The sequence below is a fragment of the Trachypithecus francoisi genome, unplaced genomic scaffold (assembly GCF_009764315.1).
Source record: "Trachypithecus francoisi isolate TF-2019V2 unplaced genomic scaffold, Tfra_2.0 Contig00204, whole genome shotgun sequence".
NCBI lineage: Eukaryota > Metazoa > Chordata > Mammalia > Primates > Cercopithecidae > Trachypithecus > Trachypithecus francoisi.
Window position 1 is genome coordinate 168,342 of NW_022680506.1, and position 14,479 is coordinate 182,820.

General features: G+C 43.2%; 1 long non-coding RNA gene across 1 annotated transcript in view; it reads left to right on the forward strand.

Annotated features, from left to right (window-relative positions):
- Nucleotides 1-6,510: 6,510 nt before the first annotated feature.
- LOC117078017 overlaps nucleotides 6,511-14,479 on the forward strand; it is a 37,570-nt gene continuing 29,601 nt past the window's right edge. Inside the window, exon 1 of the long non-coding RNA XR_004434910.1 lies at nucleotides 6,511-7,010. This is a non-coding gene — a long non-coding RNA (uncharacterized LOC117078017). The remainder of the gene's footprint in view (nucleotides 7,011-14,479) is intronic.

Sequence of the window (14,479 nt, forward strand, 5' to 3'; positions counted from 1 at the left end):
GGAGAATTGCTTGAACCCGGGAGGCAGGAGGTGAGCTGATATTGCAGTGAGACTCTGTCTCAAAAAAAAAAAAAAAAAAAAATTAAATCCATAGAGTCAATCTATTGTGTCCCAGGAAATACTGGTCCAGAATAATATTTCCAAAATGTGTAACAGTGAGATTTCTGGATTTCATAGACAAAGAGATAATTCTTGAAGCAGCGTGGCAATTACTTCACTTCTTTGTTTGTTTGTTTTTGCTTTTTTTTTTGAGACGGAGTCTCGCTCTGTCTCCCAGGCTGGAGAGCATTGGCGAGATCTCGGCTCACTGCAACTGCAAGCTCCTCCTCCCGGGGTTCACGCCATTCTCCTGCCTCAGCCTCCCGAGTAGCTGGGACTACAGGCGCCGCCACCACGCCCGGCTAATTTTTTGTACTTTTAGTAGAGACAGGGTTTCACCGTGTTGCCAGGATGGTCTCGATCTCCTGACCTCGTGATCCGCTCGTCTCAGCCTCCCAAAGTGTTGGGATTACAGGTGTCAGCCACCGCCCCCGGTCGGCAATTACTTCACTTCTGTTTTGTTTTTTTGAGACCGAGGCTCGCTGTATTGCCCTGGCTGGAGGGCAGTTGGCCTGATCTCGGCTCACTGCAAGCTCCGCCTCCCGCGTTTGCGCCGTTCTCCTGCCTCAGTCTCCCGAGTAGCTGGGACTACAGGCGCCCGCCACCATGCCCGACTAATTTTTTGTACTTTTAGTAGAGACAGGGTTTCACTCTGTTAGCCAGGATGGTCTCGATTTCCCGACCTCGTGTTCCGCCCACCTCAGCCTCCCGAAGTGCTGGGATTACAGGCACGAGCCACCGCGCCTGGCAATTACTTCACTTCTAAGGAGAAATAAACCAGGTTGACTTCTGATTTCATTACAGCAACACTCAATTTTAGAAGACAATACTTACATTCTTCAAGAAATAAAGTATTACCCAAGAAATGTATACTCAAACTTTTACAGGATAAAGGCAACAAATATTTTTAAACATGAAAAACTCAGGGAATATAATTTTCATAAATTATTATTATTATTCTAAAGAGAGAGGGTCTCACTTTGTTGCCCAGACTGGAGCGCAGTGGCACAATCAGAGCTCAATGCAGCCTCAAACTTCTGGGCTCTGGCAATCCTCTTGCCTCAGCCTCCTGAGTAGCTGGGACTATAGGCACATGCCACTACATCTGGCTAAATTTTAAAATTTTTTGTAGAGACGGGGACTTGCTATGTTGCTCAGGGTGGTCTTGACTGTTGGCTTCAAGCAATCCTTCTACCTCTTGTCTCCCAAAGTGCTGGGATTACAAGCGTGAGCCACCACACTCTGCTCTATAAATTATTCTTGAAGAAACTAAAGTAGGATCATACCTTACCACAAAATGGGTTGGGGAAAAAACTATGGCAAAATAACTGTTAATAGTAATTCTGACTCTGTTTAACTGTAGGAGTAGAACCAAAACAAATGTGGGATTATGGTTACACAGCAGAATGTATGATTTTATAAACCCACTAACGTGGAAATGGTATAGTTAACATCTTTTATATCTAGGAATCCAAATATCTCACTCAAAACTGATTTAAAAATCAAGTGATAAATATTTATAAATGTAGTTAATGAAAAAAGCAAATACTAAAGAAGGATAAAATCATTTACACTAGGTGAGGAGAAGAAAAGGGGTAAAGAAAAAAGAGGGAAAGTACAATGTCATCTTTATTCAGAATAGGTAGTTAACAGACAGTCTGAAGAAACTGAGGACTATGCGTATTGCAGAGTATGATTATAAAGGCAACTCCTTGAATAAAAATGTAAACCTTCCAAATTATCAGAAGAAACACAAAACACAATAAACACAAAATATGCAATGAAAGAGTGAAAAAAGGACCAAAAGGGGTATGAAAGAGCATAATATAGCCGTCACATGAATAGGGCTCAACTCTTCTATGGCAAGATAAAGATTTTCAGATTTAATCACAAAGCAAAACTTAGTGCTCTAATTCAAAGGATTTACCTAAAATAAAGGGTTCAGAAAAGACGAAAACAGCAAAGGTTTATTGGGGTAACAAACAGAATTCAGCAGGGTTGTCATAATATCAGACAAAGTTAAATTCAGGGCAAAGATTGAATACATTAAATGAGACAAAGAAGGTCATTTTATGATGAAATGGGACAATTCCCAAGAATATAAGACAAATGAATATTTATGCACAAGTAACATGGTACTATTTATAAAGCAGAGAAATAAAAACACAATAGTAACAAAAGATTCTAATTTACCTTCTTCAGATTATGTTAGATCAAAATACGTCTAAGGTCACAGAAGACATAAATAATATAATTGACAAATTATATCTCATTGGTACATATCAAAATCTGTATGTTGAAAACAAAGAGTACACATTACCCTTGAGTGCCCATCAAACATTCGCAAAAATTGACCCCATTTTATGCCGCAAAGAAAACTCAAATATTTCGAAAGTAAAAGTTGTTTACAGGCTCCCAGCACTTTGGGAGGCCGAGACGGGCGGATCACGAGGTCAGGAGATCGAGACCATCCTGGCTAACACGGTGAAACCCCGTCTCTACTAAAAATACAAAAACTAGCCGGGCGAGGTGGCGGGCGCCTGTAGTCCCAGCTACTCGGGAGGCTGAGGCAGGAGAATGGCGTAAACCTGGGAGACGGAGCTTGCAGTGAGCTGAGATCCGGCCACTGCACTCCAGTCCGGCGACAGAGCGAGACTCCGCCTCAAAAAAAAAAAAAAAAAAAAAAAAAAAGTTGTTTACAGGCTAGGCACAGTGGCTCATGCCTGTAATGCCAGTGCTTTGGGAGGCCACATTGGGAGGATCACTTGAGGTCAGAAGTTGAAGACCAGCCTGGGTTACATAGTGAGACATCATCTCTACAAAAAATTTACAAAAATAAAAAAAATTAGCTATACATGGTGATTCACACCTGTAGTCCCAGCTGCTTGGAAGGCTGAGGCAGGAGAATCACTTGGGCCCATGAGGTCGAGGCTGCAATGAGCTCTAATTGTGCCACTGTACCTCAGCCTGGGTAACAGAGCAAGACCCTATCTCTTAAAAAAAAAAAAAAAAAGGTACAGTATAGAAAACACTGATCTCTGATCACAACGAAATAAAACTAAAAATTAATAACAAAAGCCTCTACCACCTGGATATTTTAAAACTTTGGGCCGGGTGCAGTATCTCATACCTGTAATCCCAGCATCTTGGGAGGCTGAGATGGGCAGATAACGAGGTTAGGAGTTCGAGACCAGCCTGGCCAACCTGGTGAAACCCCATCTCTACTAAGAGTAGAAAAATCAGCCGGGTGTGGTGGCGCATGCCTGTAATCCCAGCTACTCAGGAGGCTGAGGCAGGAGAATCGCTTGAACCTGGGAGGCGGAGGTTGCAGTGAGCCGAGATTGAGCCGCCACCACACTCCAGCCTGGGAGACAAAGCAAGACTGCATCTCGGGGGAAAAAATAAAATAAAATAAAATAAATAAATAAATAAGTAAATAAATAAAACTCTCATACTTCCACTTCAAATTTTAAAACTACAGTAAGACAAAACCAACATTTTAGAATATCTGTAAAATAAAAATAGTGAAAATGCTTTACGTCAGAAATTATGAGCTATATCTAAAGCAGTACATATCTAATCTACATCTAAATGCTAAGTTAGCCCCCACCTCTTGCTTTTTTTTGAGACAGGGCTTCCCTCTGTTGTCCTGGCTAGAGTGCACTGGCAGGATCTCGGTTCACTGCAGCCTCGATCTCCTGTACTCAAGCGATCCTCCCGCCTCAGCCCGGAGTGGCTGGGATTACAGGTGTGCACTGCAATGCTCAGCTAATTTTTTAATTTAGAATTCAGCCTTAAATACTTACATTTACCAAAAAATTCGAGAAGTTAGAAAAAAAATACCCTGAAAGAAAGGAATACCCTGAAATACGCTGAAAAAAGGAATAAACACAAAAACAGAAATTAATAATTAGAAATATTAAGTTTAGCCTAAAGCTGCCTTCATACATATTTTAAGTTCAGCCTATAGGTTCCTCCATACAGAGTGAACTGTAAATAAACGTGCAAAGAGACTGTAACCTACTCTTCTGCCAATCACCGAGTTTCAGCCAATCACAGGCATCAACTGTTCAAACCCTGTTCAAATAAGGCAAAAGCTGAGCTGTAACCCATCTGGCTGTTTCTGCACCTCACTTCCATTTTCTGTACGTACTTTCTTTTTTTCTGTCCATAAGTCCTCCCTGACGATGTGGCAGTGCTGGAGTCGCTCTTAACCATTCCATAAATCCTCTCTGACCACATGACAGTGCTAGAGTCACTTTTAACCTATTCTGCTTAGGGCAGCTACCAGATTTAGGAATCAAATCATTCTATGCTCAAACTGTGTCTTAAGTTTTTCTTTTAATGGGGAACAGCAACAACAAAAATAGTAGGTGGGCTTCAAGTTAGGCTAAAAAGAGAGGAAAAAAAGAAAAAGCAAAGGAGAAAAAATATTTTAAAAAGAAGAAGAAAAAAGCTCCAGTATAACTAAAAACATAAACCTAAGAGCTGGTTCTTTGAAAAAATATATATAATTTTAAAAGTTGGCCGGGCGCGGTGGCTCAACCCTGTAATCCCAGCACTTTGGGAGGCCGAGACGGGCGGATCACGAGGTCAGGAGATCGAGACCATCCTGGCTAACACGGTGAAACCCCGTCTCTACTAAAAAAATACAAAAAATTAGCCGGGCGAGATGGCGGGCGCCTGTAATCCCAGCTACTGGGGAGGCTGAGGCGAGAGAATGGCGTAAACCCGGGAGGCGGAGCTTGCAGTGAGCTGAGATCCGGCCACTGCACTCCAGCCTGGGCGACAGAGCAAGACTCCGTCTCAACAAAAAAAAAAAATAAAAAAAAAAATAAAAGTTAACAAAATGAAGAAAGCAAAAACACACAAAATAAGATATTTGGGAGAAGTTAAAAGGTTCACAAAAGACTACTTTCCTCAACTTTATGCACATACACTTGAAAATCTGGAAAAAAAGGATAATTTGTTTTAAGAAATACATGCTTTATCAAAATTAACTCTAGAAGAATTTTTAAAATGTAAATTATAAAACTGCCACAAAGGAAACATTTCTAGCCTTAAAAGATTTACTCTCCCCAAAGCAAGTATCAGGCTGGGAGGGACATTTTCAACTGAGAAATGATCAAACCTCAAACAATAGATAATTTTAATGCTCCTTAAATTCTTCAGAGTAAAAGGACAAAGCAAACGCGCCCAATTTTTGTTCTTTTTTTCTTTTTTTGTAGAGATGGGGTCTCACTATGCTTCCTAGACTGGTCTCGAACTTCTGGCTTCAAGCACCCCTCCTGCCTCGGTTCCAAATTTTTTATGATGTGAGCCTAACATTGATTCTGAAACCAAACAACATTAACCATTCCAAAAGAAAATTATTACCCATCTCATTTTTGAATATCAATGCAAAGCTGATAAATAAAATATTAGCAAACAGAATCAAGCAGTGTATTTTAAAAAATATGCAATAGCAGGGATAAACTGGATTTTTTATTAGGAATTTATTATAACTAGGACTCATTACTTCAGTATGAGGAAATCCGCTGTCACCCGGTTTGGTCGTCCTTACAGACATCTTCCTTCTCTTCCTCTCTTCCTTTCCAGTGAAAACGTCTTCAAGTTTCCTCTACCAAACCAAAGATTCACCCCTCTTCTTTTATTCTTTCCTCCTCTCTTCTCAGAACAAGGGGTTGTTGCTGACCAGCCAAGGCTTCTTATTTGGGGCCGGATCATTCTTCCTTGTGGGACAGTCCTGTCCTTCAGATAGGATGTTGAGGAGCACCCTCGTGTCTACCCACTTAGGTAACAGTAGCATCTCCCGCATCATGACAACCAAAAACGTCGCCAGACCTCCCCAAATGTTCGCGGGGCGGCGAGGAAGGGCAACATGGGCCCTGGTCGAGAACCACTAGTCTAGGCTCTCCCCTCTACCTGGGCACCGCGACTTGCCAGTGTTGGTTATTTTCCCTGGATCCTTTCCATCCTCCTCCTTTGATCCTCACGCCCTCAAATATGACCGAAGGTCCTGTCATTCCACTCCTGCAGCTTTCACTAAGGTCTTAGGCCACTTCCGTGTCAAGAAACACAGTGACTCTTTCCAACCCCTGGCCATGTGCCTCAGCGTGAGGGTAGGGAAGATGCTGAGTGGGATATTCACCTTCCCGAGTTGCAGGAGCCTCCACGGCATCCTGGAGGAGGCACTGGGCGGTGAGGGTGCAGAGGGGCGGGGGGCGGGCCCCGCAGAATGCGGTGTCCGTGTGCGGCTAGCGCCACAGGCATGACGGGCGGGGCGCAGGGGAGGCCGTGAGCATAGTTCTCAAACTGGAGGACGCCTCAGAATCACCTGAAGGGCTTGCAAGAATGCGGACTGCTGGGCCCCACCTTCATAGTTTTAATGCAGGAAAAACCAAATAGCCTCGGTGGGACGGAGAACCTGCATTTTCGCGAATTCCCAGATGAGACTGAAGCTGCTGGTCCCGGCACCACCCTTAGAAAACCGCCGGTCTCGAGTGCGGAAATGGGGCCCGGATCTGGCCTGGGGCGCCCCAACATACATTATCTGCAAACAGAGGATGAGCAGATTGGGAGATGAGACAGGGAGCGCCGGTAGAGAGGGGCCCCCGACCCCCGGCTGAAGGAGGACAGCACAGGCGGCGGTCCGGGGACTACATCTCCCAGCGAGCCCCGCGTGGCTCCCGCTTGCTCCCCTAGCGGCGCTGGCGGGAGGCACCGGCTAAGCGCGGGTCTCTCTCCTGAGCATCAGTGAGCGCCGGAAGGCGCGGCGGCTGCGGGCTGCGGCGGCGCTGAGCCAGCGGGACCGGTGAGTAGGAGCCGCGCCGCCAGCCCGCCCGCCGGCGGCTCTCTGCGCCTCAGCCGCGGCGGCTGCGGGCTGCGGCGGCGCTGAGCCAGCGGGACCGGTGAGTAGGAGCCGCGCCGCCAGCCCGCCCGCCGGCCGGCTCTCTGCGCCTCAGCCGCGCGGTCTGCCGGGGTGGATGGGCGAGCGCGGGGGTCCGGCAGTCCGTCGCGGAGGCACGGGACTGCCTTTCTGGGAAGGCGCGCTGCGTCTTTGCCGCGGGGGCCCCGGTCCGTTCGGCGAGTGTCCTTGGCCCCAGCCCAGGAGGGACGTCCTGCCCTGTCCTGCTCGGCCCGGAGCGGTGGGACCGGTGCCGCAGGTGGCTGCGGCACGTGGCCGCCTCCTCCCCTCCGGGCCCGAGGGTTGTCGCAGGGACCCGGGACTGAGGGCCAGGTGGCTCCCGACAGCTGCGGCCCTGGAGGCGACCCCAGCCCTTGCCGCGGTGGGACAGGTGCGGGGGCACGCCCGGCCCCGGCGCCTGGATCTCGGGAGCCTCCCGCACCCTCCCTGGTGCTCCTTGCGGGTGCTGCGTGGTGCAGAGGACCGACAAGCCCTTGGCTCTCGGCGTCCACCGCGCTCCCGCCCCTTCCTGGCCTGGGTGACCGGGGAAGGTCTAGGGCTGCGCATCCCGGGTCTCAGCTGGGGCGCCGCGGCGTAGTGCACCTGGCGGACCCGGGGGAGCGCGTGGTGCCGGTGGGTGTCCCGGTGGTGCGGACCTGCGGGCGCGTGGCAGTAACGACCTCCTTCCCCAATGTCCGTGCAAGGAAATTAGTGTTATGTGCGTGCTTTTTTTTTTTTTCCTAAGGAAGTTTGACTCTGAATATCTTATTTTGCTGGAGCTCCATTTGCCAGCACGTAAGTTTATGTAATAAGCGGCATACAGTTCGGAAAAAAATCTTCCTGTGAAGGTGCTCTTCCTTGCCCTCTGCAGGAAGAATTACGCCGAGCTGGTTGACAGGCTTATCCACCAGCAACCCTAGGAGCTGCAGGCAGCAGATAAAAAAGTGTTTTTTTGCGTAGGGGCACAAGTCAGCCCTTCAGGACAATTTTTGTTTTTGGAAGATTCTGTTATCCAGTTTCAAACACCGTGTTATTTCAGTGTTGAAGATGGGGGAGGAGGGAGGAAGGCTTGTCAATCCTAATACCTCAACAGAAAGAAATTAGCTTTGCAGGATTAACTCTCCAAGCAAGCGAGTTGAATTTGGTAGCCCAAACTACAGCTGAAGCTGAGCCTCTATACTAAACCCTGTCTCAGTTTTAATAATTTTTCAGTTGATTCGTTTGCCTCTTCCAAGTAGGTGATCTTACTGTCTGTTAAACAACAGATGTCTCTCATGTTTGTCTTGTCTTCCAGAGATTACTCTCGCTGCAGCGTTGACTATTAAGGTTAAATAGGAATCTTTGTCTCGGGCCTGGTTTTAGGAAGCATTCCCTGTGTATCTTCACCGAGTGTATTCTATCACATTAAGTACATTTCCGTTTATGCCTAATTACCAAGAGTTTAAAAAGTCAGGGTTGGGTTTTTTTTTTTTTCCCAAATGCTTTTGTGTAGCATGCATTGATCATGTAGATTTTCGTCTTAAAATTGTTAACGTAAGCGGTCACGTTGCTAGATTTTCTTTCTCTAAAACCCTGGGCTAATTTAAAATGCACTTTTGGATTGTTCACATCAATAAGCTAGCATCTTATTTAGGGTTTTGGTATCTGAGATTGGCATAGTGTACCCCATTTTGATCTGTGTTCATAATTAGGATTAGGCTGTCCTCTGATTAAATTGGGAAACTTACCATCATTTTCTATGCTCTGGAATAGAAGAATTATCTGTTCCCTCAAGTTTGGGAACAGACTGCCTGGGCTGCTGCTGGTGTTTTTTTAGGAAGTTAATATCAGTATTTAATTACCTTTTCATTTTTTTCACGATCATTTATTTTTCTCAGTTTTTCTGTTTCTTCAAAGTAAATTTAATATTTTCTATTTTCCTAGAAAATCATTAACATTATTGAATTTTAATATATGCTAGCCTAACGTTGTATATAGTATTCTGTTGTAAGAAAACAGACTGTTACATATCTGTATGTACCTGTATGTTCTCTTTCTGATACAGTACTTTTTTTGGTACCTTTTCTCTTTTTTATTGATCAGACTTGCTTAATGATTATTTTATTAATCATTTCAAAGAACCAGCTTTTATTAACCAGGATTTATTGATTAATTCTATTGATTTTTTATTTTTCTGGGTCATTAATTTCTGTTTTTTATTTTTCTACTTAATTTGAGCTTATTTTGTTCAAGTTTTAGCCCTTTGAATGGAAAACTTGGCTCATTTATTTAATCAGTCCTGTGAGCGAGGCAAGGACTTCTAATTCTTTCGTTCCACTTACCTCACATTTGGCTTTAGTTGTATTTTTACTTTAAGCCTTCCAACGAGACATTATTGCTATTGTTTTTGTTATTTTCTAGGTCAACATTTATTAGCTTTATCTACCTGTTTACCTTTCTTCACTTTGCATTCCTTGTTGTATCACAGATGATTTTCTTTGGAACATTTTCCTTCTCCCTCAAGTACATTCTTTAGAAATTACTACAGTGATGATCAATTCTCTGTTTTTGTAATATCTGAAAATGCCTTTATTCTCCCTGTATTGAGAATTTTAGTTTCACCATGTTTCTTCTATTGATTTCAGAGTTATTTTTATATTTTTTCTAGCATTTAAAAAAGATGTTTTGTAGCTGAAAGGTTTTGGATCTCTATTCTGCCACAGTGCTGAAAGAAAAACAAAGATTACAAATAAATTAATTTGCCGTCCACTGTCAGTCACGACTGTTCCCTGAACTCTTAGTATGTTGGGTATACAGTTCTATAACTTATTTTTTTTCTCTGTTTGACCTGTTGATTCGGAGAGTTGTTTTGAAGACTCCCATTATGATTCTTGTAGGGGTTTTTGCTCTATTTCTATGTTTAATATATATTTCTTCTTTAAATGCATTTTTGAAGCTGTCTTATGTGCTTAAAGGTTCACAATTCTTTTTTTTTTTTTTTTTTTTTGAGACGGAGTCTTGCTGTGTCACCCAGTCTGGAGTGCAGTGGCCGGATCTCAGCTCACTGCAAGCTCCTCCTCTCGGGTTCACGCCATTCTCCTGCCTCAGCCTCCCAAGTAGCTGGGACTACAGGCGCCCGCCACCTCGCCCGGCTAGTTTTTTGTATTTTTTAGTAGAGACGGGGTTTCACCGTGTTAGCCGGGATGGTCTCGATCTCCTGACCTCGTGATCCGCCCGTCTCGGCCTCCCAAAGTGCTGGGATTACAGGCTTGAGCCACCGCGCCCGGCCAAGGTTCACAATTCTTATATCTTCTTGGGGAATTGTACCTTTTGGGAATAGATGAGCCATCTTATTTAATTATTTTTGTTGTTCATTCTCTTTATATTGCTATACTTGCTTTTTGTTAGCATTTATATGGAATATCTTTTTCTATTCACTTATTTTCGATTTTCTGTGTCTTCTTTAATTACTACTCTTACCATTAGCTTATAGTTGGATTTTGTTTGATTACTTAATCTTTGTCTTTTAATAAATATTGTGGTAAAATAACATACAATTTATTTTTTTTTTTTTGAGACGGAGTCTCGCTCTGTCGCCCAGGCTGGAGTGCAGTGGCCGGATCTCAGCTCACTGCAAGCTCCGCCTCCCGGGTTTACACCATTCTCCTGCCTCAGCCTCCCAAGTAGCTGGGACTACAGGCACCCGCCACCTCGCCCAGCTAGCTTTTTGTATTTTTTAGTAGAGACGGGGTTTCACCATATTAGCCAGGATGGTCTCGATCTCCTGACCTCGTGATCCGCCCGTCTCAGCCTCCCAAAGTGCTGGGATTACAGGCTTGAGCCACCGCGCCCGGCCCAGAATTTTTTCATCTTACAAAATTGAAGCTCTCTATCCATTACCCCAGCCCCTGGCAACCACCATTCTGCTTTTTGTCTCTATGAATTTGCCTATTTTAGATACCTTACATGAGTATCTAATATAGTATCTTATATAGTATTTGTCTTTTTATGACTGACTTATTTCGTTTAACGTAATGCCCTCAAGGTTCATTCATGTTGTAGCATGTGTCAGAATTTTCTTCATTTTTATTGCTAATTAATATTCTATTGAATGTACACACCACATTTGGCTTATTCATATATTTGTCAATGGATATTTGTGTTGGTTCCACATCATAGCTATTATGAATAATGCTGCCATGATCATGGGTGTACAAATATCTCTTCAAGACCCTGCTTTTAATTATTTGGGTATATACCCAGAAGTAGAATTACTGGATCAAGTAGTACTTCTATTTTTAATTTTTTGATGACCCAGCATACTGTTTTCCACAGAGGCTGAACCATTTTGTATTCTCACCAGCAATGCATGAGAATTCCAGTTTCTATACATCCTTGCTAATATCTGTTATTCTCTCTCTTTTTTTGATAGTAGCTATCCTTATGGGTGTGAAATCTTTGTCTTTTAATAGGTGGCTTTGGCCCCTTTATATTTATTTTGATTACTGATATTTTGCGGTTTATTCCTGCCATCTTCTTTTGTGTTTTTGATTTCTTTTTTTGAGACAGAGTCTCGCTCTATTGCCCAGGCTGGAGTGCAGTGGTTCCATCTCGGCTTACTGCGACCTCCGGCTTTCAGGTTCAAACAATTCTCCCATCTCAGCCTCCTGAGTAGCTGGGATTACAGGCCTACAACCACTATGCCTGCCTAATTTTTGTATTTTTAGCAGAGACGGGGTTTAACCATGTTGGCCAGGCTAGTCTCAAATTTCTGACCTTGAGTGATCTGCCCGCCTTAGCCTCACAAAGTGCTGAGATTACAGGCATGAGCCACTGTGCCCGGCTGGTTCATTTCATTCTCATTGCTGTGTATATGCCATTGTATATATGCCTAATGTAGATATACATTTGACTTGGATCGGCAGTTGGTTGGTTGCAATTTTCGACTATTATGAATAGTAAGTGCATGAACACTCTAGTATATGTCTTTTGTTGAGTGAGTATATGCATTTCTGCGTGTGTATCTGGGAGTGGAACTGCTTGGTCATAGTCCGTGCATATGCTCAGTTTTAGTAGATACTAGCAAACAGTTTTCATTAGTGGTTGCACCAACTTATTTACCCCAGAAATATATGTGGTTGCTCCACATTTTTGCCAACTCTTGGTAATTTCTGTCTTTTCCATTTTAGTTATTCTGGTGGATATTGTGGTTTTAATTTGGATTTTCCTGATGATAAATGAATTTGCACTGTTTTGGTACCCTTAGTTTTTCACATGTAGCTAAACATTTTTTTCTCTTGCTGTTAAAAGATAATCTGTTTATGTGAACTCTCCATGAGTAAAGTAAAAAAGAATCTTATGATTTTAATTCTGTCCCATATTAAATTTTTGGGTTTTCATACATTATGTATTAACAGTTATTTAGGTAAATTGCAAATTTTTCTGATTATTTGTACATCATTGGTGCTTTTATCTCATTTGTTTTGCTTAGTGAGTCCTTAAGTGATTATTTCGTTTTGTTTTCAGGGATTCTGTGAGTGGTAAACTTTCTGAACCCTTGCATGTTTAAAAAATGTTTTTTATTTTGCTTTTCCATGTGAATATTCTTGACTGGGTATAAGATTCTACGTTAAAACTTCCTGAATTTTGAAGATACTGGTTTGTTATCTGCTGGTATCTAGGAAGAAGTGCATGCAGTCTGACTCTTGTTTCTTTGTAGTTAATCTGTTTATTTTCTTTGAAGCTTTACAATTTTTTTCTTTTTCTTTGGTTTTCTAAAATTTACTATTTGTCTAGGACTGGATTTTTTTTTTTTTGAGATGGAGTCTCGCTCTGTCACTCAGGCTGGAGTGTGGCATGATCTCAGCTCACTACAACCTCCACCTTCTGGATTCAAGCAATTCTCCTGCCTCAGCCTCCCAAGTAGCTGGGATTACGGGTGTATGCCACCACACTCAGCTAATGTTTGTATTTTTAGTAGAGACAGGGTTTTACCATGTTGGCCAGACTGATCTCAAACTCCTGACCTCAGGTGATCTGCCTTCCTTGGCCTCCCAGAGTGCTGGGATTACAGGCGTGAGCCACCGCGCCTGGGCACCACACCAGCTCAAGAGTGGTATTTTTTGTTCTTCCTGCTCAGCATTTGGTAGTCCCTTTCATTCTAAAGATTAATACACATTTCTGTGGTACTGGAGAAGGTTTGAGTGTTTCCTTGTCTCCATTCTATTTTCTGCTTCTGGAATTATTCTTACTTGGGAATTAGAATATCTTGATTTATCTTTCATATTTCCTGAAATAATAATTTCTTTTTCTCTCAAATGTTCTGTCTTTTTTAATTTAATTTTTTTTTGAGACAGGGTATTGCTCTGTTGCCCAGGTCTGGAGTGCAATGGTGCGGCTCACTGTGACCCTTGGACTCAGGCGATTCCCCTACCATGCCACTGTGCCCAGCTGAAATGCTCTGTCTCTTTATCTTTATGGGCTGCATTCTGGTATGTTCCTTGGGCTGATTTTGCAGGTCACCAATCTAATATTTAGATTTGTTCAGTCAACTCTTTAGCCCATCTCTTGAGTGTTTTTAAATATTGATTATCATATTTTTAAGTTTCTGGGTCTCTACTTTTTAAAATTTAACTTTTGAAATAGGTAAGATAGGCCAGGCATGGTGGCTCACGTCTGTAATCCCAGCACTTTGAGAGGCTGAGGTGGGCGGATCACGAGGTCAGGAGATTGAGACCATCCTGGCTAATGCGGTGAAACTCCATCTCTACTGAAAAAAATACAAAAAAAATTAGCCAGGCTTGGTGGTGGGCGCGTGTAGTCCCAGCTACTCAGGAGGCTGAGACAGAAGAATGGTGTGAACCCAGGAGGCGGAGCTTGCAGTGAGCGGAGATCGTGCCACTGCACTCCAACCTGGGCGACAGAGACTCCACCTCAAAAAAAAAAAAAGGGGGAATAGGTAAGATAATCAGTGTTCAAAACCAGACTGTATTAAAAAGGCATAAATGAAAGGTGTCCCCACCATTCCTATCCTCTTACTTCTCTTGCCTTACAAGCAGGTAACCATTGTTATTAGTTTTTTATGTGGCTTCCAAAGTTTCTTCATGCAAATACAAGCAAATATGAATCAGATTCTCCATTTCTCCTTTTTTGCACAGAGTAGCATTATCCTCTATCTGCCCTTCGCCCTGTTTTTTTATTTCACAGTATATCGTAGAGATCGTCACATACCAACTGCTTGCTCTTCGTAGATACAATATCCCCTCAGATCTTCCCAAGAATATCTAATCATTTATTCTGTGTGCTCTAGTCATTATCTTTGCTTGGGTATGTGTTCTGCTGTTGATTCCGTGTCCCTGCTTCATGATATTGAATAAAAACTTGGTGATTCTTTGTGTGTTCATCTTCGAAGTTTGAGAATTGCTGTTTTCCCATCTGTCTTACTAGCCGTAGCCTGCCTCTTGTGATTGCTGAAGAGCTGTGGTGTGCTGCTGA